A 7,975-nucleotide genomic window follows, 5' to 3' on the forward strand; every position below is an offset into this window, starting at 1 on the left:
GGACCTCAGTGTCCTGGGTCAATGCTCTATCCCAGGGGTCCCCAAACTTTTTACACAGTGGGCCAGTTCACTGTCCCTCAGACCATTGGAGGGCCAGACTATAAAAAAAAAACTATGAACAAATCCCTATGCACACTGCACAGATCTTATTTTAAAGTAAAAAAAACAAAACGGGAACAAATACAATATTTAAAATAAAGAACAAGTAAATTTAAATCAACAAACTGACCAGTATTTCAATGGGAACTATGCCCCTTTCACTGACCACCAATGAAAGAGGTGCCCCTTCCGGAAGTGCGGCGGGGGCCGGATAAATGGCCTTAGGGGGCTGCATGTGGCCCGCGGGCCATAGTTTGGGGACCCCTGCTCTATCCACTGCACAACTACCAGTCAGGCAGCTAATTACCTTTTCATGTGAGCACACCTTATGCTCCCAACTAGATTGTAAGTGGTTTGAGGGTAGGAATCTGGTCTTATCCAGCTCCACTTCCCCACATGCCTGCCATCTCTGCACTTTGCAGGTACTTAAAGATAATGTGCTGGTTGACTGTGTTCATTAGACAAGAGTGTCAGCAGTTAGCCAGAGCTTCGTCCCCAAGAACTGACATACTTGCTAGGTGGAGGCAGGGAGATGGAAAAAGAATAAGAAGATAAATAAGGGAAGGGAGGGATAGGGTAAGCTTGAGGGCATAAAAGTGGAGAGGGCTGACACAGAGGAAGTGAACATGACTGAAGGGACCCAGGTGGCAAAAAATATAATTCAAGGCCCAGGGTGTGGTGTGGAGTCCTAAAGAAAGGGTCCATCTTCCTGTGCTCTGATGTCAACCACTCCAGCCAACAGTGTGGAGACCTGCAAAAGTCTTCAAAACAATTCTCTTTTGTGAGCACCACATCCATTTTACAGAATTCCCCCTGCCTCCCAACCCACAGGTGGGACAAGTGAGGGTCTGCCCTTCGCCCCCACTCCAAGGTCTGTCCAGCCAGGCAGCCTCAGGACCCAGGCAGCCGACCCTCTGTCTTCCAGGACCAGACAGGACGCACACTCACCTGGGGACGACCTGCTGGCTGAAGGAGGCTCCCTGATCTCTGTCTGGAAGGCCCACGGGGTTCAGCAGTGACTCATTTTTGCGCACAGGCTCCACGTCCTTCGGTTCTGGCCACTGGACAGTGGGTGCATCGCTGGTCAGGAGCAAGGGCTCGGGGCTGACCCCCAGGCAGACAGAGGAGGCTCAGGGTGGCGCGGGGACATCAGGGTGGTTCTGGGGTTTGGGGCTTGAAAGTCCGCAGAGTCTGTTTCCTTCCTGAAGAGTAAGAGGCTGGGCTGGGTGAGCCTCTGGCCAGGCCCTCCTACCTGGCTCTGCCTGCTCCTTGCATTTTCCCCTCCCTCTTGGGCCACTATTCCACACTTACCTGCACCGCAGAGAGCAGGGCGAGGATTGAAAGAAACTGTCCTCAGTGCTGCCTGAAAATTCAAAAGACCTCTAGTCTGGAGTGCCCTGGAGGCCAGAATCTGCGCTTCAGTGAGGGGCTTGGCTGGGAGATCGAGTTCTGGCCCGGGGAAGATTGAGCTACTTTCAGAGAAGAGCCTTTATAATTGGCTGGGAAATCTTTCTCCCCCATGAGAGCATTTTGTGTACAGGGAGTTTCTCATCTTTTGCCTTCCTCTCTTTGTCCCCTGGCTTTAAGAATCCCACTGCCAGCCTGACCTGTGGTGGCGCAGTGGATAAAGCCTCGCTCGACCTGGAAATGCTGAGGTTGCCGGTTCGAAACCCTGGGCTTTCCCGGTCGGGGCACATATGGAAGTTGAAGCTTCCTGCTCCTCCCCCTTCTCTCCCTCCCTCTCTCTCTCTCTCCTCTAAAATGAATAAAAAAAAAATAATTAAAAAAAAAAAAAAAAAAAGAATCCCACTGCCAGCCCTCCAAGGCCAGGTCCTCACCCTGGCTTTCTTGAGACTTGTTTGAAGGTTCTAGCAGGGGAGCGCAGCTACTCGTATACCCTTGACTGAAGAGCGGTCCTCTCCTCTAGCAGGGAAGGTCGTCCTCTTCCACCGAGTGCGCAGCTTCGGGAGGGACGCACATGGAGCGGTGAGGGAGGAAGGGGACACCCGCCTAGCCAGCCAGATCAGCCGAATCAACCCTGGCGATCAATGGGGTGACAGATGTCACAGCCAGATCGCCCTCACATCCCACCCTGGCTTTCTTACTGGTGGCCTCAGAGATTCTTAGGAGAGTCTTACTGCCCTTGCCCACAAAAATTTCACACAAAGGAAGCTGGAGCTCTGCCTTTTCTGGAATGCAGGTACTGTGGGGCTTAGTGTTTCCAGCTTTCTCTCCCTCCTTCAGGGAACTGAGGGGAAGGGCAGGGCTGTGGACCAGGGCCTGCTGCAGCACCAGCACGTTCCTAGAAGTTGGTCTGATGAGCTGTGTGGGAGTCAGACCAGCCAACAGAAGCCAGACCACCATCAGTAGCGTTCGTAGATCTGGAGTGTGCATGATTACCAATGACAAGTCCTCCTCCCGCTTGGCTGCCTGGCATTGGGCCTACACAGTGACCGGCCAAGGCACACCTGTCTCTGTTGTCCCAGGCACATCCTCCCAGCTTCAGGGAAGTGGTTGGGCTCTTTCTGACTTCTCTACTTTTTAAAAAAATTTCAATTACAGTTTACTTTCAATATCGTTTTGTATTGGTTACAGGTTCTGTCTGTTGTGGTGAGTATCTTTATCATCGGGATTGTGATAATGTGATAAGGTGCCAAAGAATTGCAAAAAGTAACAGTATTTTAGAAGGAAGAGTCAGGCCTTACCCCTCCTTTCTGAAAAGAAAAAAACAAACAAACCCAGAGTAAGAGATTAAAGGGGCAAAAGTTAGTAACTAATCATAGTTTAACTATAGTTCTCTGGAAGGACTGAGGCCACTCTTGCTAGACAACAAAGAACTTCCTCTTCCCCTTCAATAAGATCCTTTAGGAGACAATGTTTATGTTGACTGAGGACGCACCAACAGAATTCTAGACTCAGAGTAAAACAAAGAAAAGTTTATTACACTCGCGAGCAGGCCCAAGGCAAGGAAATGGCCAAGAGCCCCGAGCCACTTCAGCAGGCAAGTTTTATACCTATTTTCAGGGAGAGGAGTTGTAACAGTTCTCAGGGTAATTGATGGGCAAACATCTGCTTAATTTCAAGGAGGGGAGTTGTAACAGTTCTCAGGGTGATTGATGTGACATAATCTATTCCCGGTCCTTGAGGTAAGGAAGGTGTTAGACTCCCAGGATGGCTAGGAATAGATGAGTCCTTGAGATAGGAAAGTCGTAAAACTCCCAGGATAATTAGTGCAACCCAATCCTGGAGGATAGATAGGGACTTTTCCAGCTGGGGGCTTTCAACTGTATGACTGGTTACTAAGGCACATCTGACTAAAATTTAATTTGGGGGAGCCAAGTACTAAACGCAAAATTCACTTCTGTATGAACCGCTTGCTTGCTACGCTATAAAAAAACCCTAAATTGTAGGTGCTCGGTGTGACTGGTGACCGTCACCTGAGCTCACTTTTCTATAAAACTTTGTTTAAACTCTCTAAACGTCTCCAGTGTCTATTTTACCCGGCGAATGCAACCATTGATTGCCTCAGATGCTTGCGGCCTTGCCTTTCCGATAAGCCCTTAATCAAACACCGGATGCCTGCGGCTTCTTCAAGAAGCCTGGGCAAACATCTAGGGGTCAGGTGGGCCAGTTATTGTTTTACAAGCCAAGATGAGTTAAGCAAAAATCAGACGAAAAAGATCAGACGGAATCCACTGTTACAGTTTACACATCCTACACTGATCCTAACCCTTCCTCCCCTCCTGGAGTCCTGAGAGTGCCGGATACCTCTAGACAAAGGGATCACGAGCCCACTCCCCTTGCTTGAAAAACCTGCATCCTGTAACATTTTATATGCTTTCTAATAATCACCCCTCTTGAAATCCTTTATATGTATAAAAACTTGCAAACGAAACAAGCGGGGACTAGCTTATTAGGTTTCCTAATACACTTTTAGGGTATTTTCATTTGGCCTCTCTCCTTATCCTAAACTAACTATTTTGCTGTGGTGACAGGGATGGGAGGGGGTAGACACTAGAAGATTTGGGAATGTCTTTAATATGTAAAATGACATTTATCACTACTGTATTGATATGTAAAATGACATTTATCGCTATTGTGTTACCTTGTAAGTTTTAACATGTAGGAATGTTTTCTTCCTTTTAATAGACCCTATAAACTAATGTTGTAAGCTTGTTAATGATTGACTGTTGTGTCATGTTCCCCTCCTTTCCCCCCACCTGTATGTGGTCATGTCTATATAACTAGCCTCAGGGCTATATTTGAGGCTGCATGATTTGGGTTAGCTGTACCCCATGTAAGTCATATGTAGCCAGCTTATTAATAAATCTCCTCCTAAAACTTCTTCTTTATCCTGCCTTGGTGTCTCTACGCAACCCGCAGAATTAAGGTACAGTACTTTATAACAATAACTAATGCTTACTGAACACTCAGAGTGGGCCTGTTTTGAGTGCTCTATAGGAATAGCCTCATTTCATCTTACCAACCTTTTCTTTTTTTTTTAAATTTTCAGCTCCATTTGCTGTTTTTAATTTTTTTTAATTTTATTCATTTTTTAGAGAGGAGAGAGAGACAGAGAGGGAGAGAGAGGAGAGAGAGACAGAGAGAGAGAAGGGGGGAGGAGCTGGAAGTATCAACTCCCATATGTGCCTTGACCGGGCAAGCCCAGGGTTTCGGGCCGGCAACCTCAGCATTTCCAGGTCGACGCTTTATCCACTGCACCACCACAGGTCAGGCCTTACCGACCTTTTTAAGTGCCTCCTATTAAGATCCCCATTGGCCTGACCAGGCAGTGGCACAGTAGATAAAGCATCAGACTGCGACGCAGAGGACCTAGGTTTGAAACCCCGAGTCACCAGTTTGAGCGCAGGCTCATCTGGTTTGAGCAAGGCTCACCAGCTTGAATCCAAGGTTGCTGGCTTGAGCAAGGGGTCACTCGGTCTGCTGTAGCCCATGCACCCCCCCTCCCAGTCAAGGCACATCTGAGAAATCAATCATTGAACAACTAAGGAGCTGCAACAAAGAATTGATGCTTTTCATCTCTCTCCCTTCCTGTCTGTCTTTCCCTATCTGTCTCTCTCTCTCTCTCTCTCTCTCTCTCTGTCTCTGTTACAAAAAAAAGATTCCCCATTGTACCCATGAAGATGCTCAGAGAGGTGAAGCAACCTCTGGTCATGACACTGCCTACTGCCAGGGCTGGAAATGAAACTGTTGGGGATGTGGAAACTTTCCCCTGCCTTCAGTCCTTCTGGGTGGTCAAATAATTCAAATGACATACAACAGATTAACAGGAGAAAAATCAACTGTAATATGTGCACATGTGGAATTTACATAAAAATTCCAAAGACAGTTGTTAAAAAGTAGCTTAATCCGTGGGTTACATAGAGACACCAAGATAGAAATAGAAATATTAGGAGGAGCTTTATTAATATTAATATTAACCCAACAAGTTATACATGGGGTACAGCTCACCCAAATTGTGCAGCCTAGAATATAGCTCTGAGGCTGGTTATATAGACATGATCAAATATTGGTTGGGGGGAAAAGGAGACGTGCTAGGTACAAAGGTTATTTACTGATAAGCTTGCAATATTTAACTATAGGACCTATTAAAAGGAAAAACATTCCTACATATCAAGACCACAAGATAACACAGTAGTGATAAATGTTTTACATACCAACACAGTAGCAATAAATGTCATTTTACATTTAGGAAACCTAATAAGCTAGTGCCCACTTGCTTAGTTTACAAGTTCTGTACATATAAAGAATCTCAGAAGGATGATTATTAGGAAGCATATAAAATGTTACAGAATACAGGTTTTCGGGGGGTTTTTTCCTCAGAAAAGAGGGGTAGGGGGCCTGGTTCTTCTTTTTCAAATACAAGTATCAACAGTTTTGCAGTTCCTTGACACCTTATCACACAGTGAGGCAAAATGAGGTATGTATGCCATTCTGGACTAAGGAGAGGGAGGCAGGGCTCTGGGACTTCAAAGGGGAAGTAGGCAACTCACAGGTAGATGAAAAAGAGCAAAGACGTGGTGAACAAATTCTTGCTGGGCCACCCAGAAACAACAGGATCCAGAAGGGAGTCTGACAGACATTGCAGAGATCAGCGTGTCTGCCACACTTGGTTCATATGTGCTAAGATGGACATGCTAAGGTTCCCTTCCTGAAGCAGGTTTTGTTCAGGAATTCCATCAGGTGGGTAAGGAGGAGATAAACACACACTCACACAAAACCCTCTTCTGGGGATGTGTTGGGCTTTATTTCAGCTCAAAAGAATCTGCATGCCAGGGTGATGCATTCTGGGGAGACTTGTTCTGGATCCCGACAAAGCCCTCTGAGATCAGAGATTGAGTTCCTCCAACTAAGCCACACTGTCTTCCATCTTTTCCCCTCCCAATCCCACTCCCCAGCTTCACTGTGCTGTCTCATCAGTGGGCTCCCTGTATGTGGGACCTTGATGTATGTAATATAAGCTCATTCTGGATTCATAAATGACATTTTTGAAAACACTCGTTAAATGAGTGAGGTGCACCAAACATCATGTATATTCCCTCAAAAATCCAAGACCACCAAGTACCATATTTCAACTAATCTAAGACACCATCAACTGAAAGGTGTACCTTCATTTATTTTTCACTATGAAGAATTTTTTAAAATATTCTCAAGTAAACCATAATGTATTACTGATTATATGATGAATCCCCATTTCAGAGATGGTGAAATGTGGGGGGTGGGAAACACTGTGAATATACTAAGTGCTGCTGAATTGTTCACTTTAAAATTGTTCACTTTTATGTAATGTGACTTTTACCTCAATAAATTTATTATTATTATTATTATTATTATTATTATTATTATAATTTTTGTGAGCAAGCAAGAGAGAGACAGACAGACAGGAAGGGAGAGAGAGAAGCATCAACTCATAGTCGTGACACTTTAGTTGTTCATTGATTGCTTCTTATACGTGCCTTGACCGGGGGGCTCCAGCTGAGTCAGTGATCCCTTGCTCAAGCCAGACACCTTGGGCTCAAGCCAGTGACCATGGGGTTGTCATGTCCATGATCCCATGATCCAGTGGCCTCGCGCTCAAGCTGGTGAGTCCACGCTCAAGGTGGCAACCTCAGGGTTTCGAACCTGGGTCCTTAGCATCCCAGGTTGATGCTCTATGCACTGCACCACTGCCTGTTCAGGCTCAATAAATTATTTTTTTAAAATATGAATCAGCCTTGGCTTGTTGACTCAGTGGATAGAGCGTTGGCCCTGTGTGCGGATGTCCAGGGTTCACTCCTCGGTTAGGGCATACATGAGAAGTGACCATCTGCTTCTCTTCCCTCCGCTTCTCTCTTCTTTCTCCTCTTCTCTCAGCCAGTGGCTTGACTGGTTTAAGCGTCAGCCACAGAAGGGGATTGCTGGGTGGATTCTGGTTTGGGTGCATGTGGGAGTCTATCTCCCCTGCTCTCACAACAATAAAATAAAATAAAAACAAAAATAAAAGTGGACCAATGAAAAGAAAAAAAAAGACATCTTTAAAAGTAACTAAGCACACAAGGGAGGTCCTAAACTGAGAATTTGGGAAAAAAACAAGTAAAAAGCTCAGTGAAGTAGTTGGACAGCTCTGGATTTGAGTTTTTGGAAATTTCTTTAACACTCTCTAAGCCTCAGTTTGTTCAGTTGTGATGAAAACACTAATACCTACCTCACAGGGCTGCTGTGAGGAGTCAATGACTTCACAGTACTGAGCCCTTCCCACAGTGACTGGCACAGAATGAGGACCCCATACATACCAGCTACGAGGCTCCCTGGCACAGCCCTGCGAGCTCATCTCCCGCTGGGCAGAAGCTGGCTATGGCCACTACAGCTGCGTCTT

At 46.0% G+C, this 7,975-nt stretch overlaps 1 long non-coding RNA gene across 1 annotated transcript; it reads right to left on the reverse strand.

Annotated features, from left to right (window-relative positions):
* Nucleotides 1-287: 287 nt before the first annotated feature.
* Nucleotides 288-7,958, reverse strand: LOC136385346 (uncharacterized). Its single transcript, XR_010747808.1, has 4 exons — nucleotides 7,893-7,958; nucleotides 1,411-1,462; nucleotides 1,048-1,203; nucleotides 288-860 (listed from the first exon to the last, which is right to left on the reverse strand). It is a non-coding gene; the product is annotated as an uncharacterized lncRNA (long non-coding RNA).
* Nucleotides 7,959-7,975: the final 17 nt, after the last annotated feature.

Source organism: Saccopteryx leptura, chromosome X (genome assembly GCF_036850995.1).
Source record: "Saccopteryx leptura isolate mSacLep1 chromosome X, mSacLep1_pri_phased_curated, whole genome shotgun sequence".
Classification (NCBI taxonomy): Eukaryota; Metazoa; Chordata; class Mammalia; order Chiroptera; family Emballonuridae; genus Saccopteryx; species Saccopteryx leptura.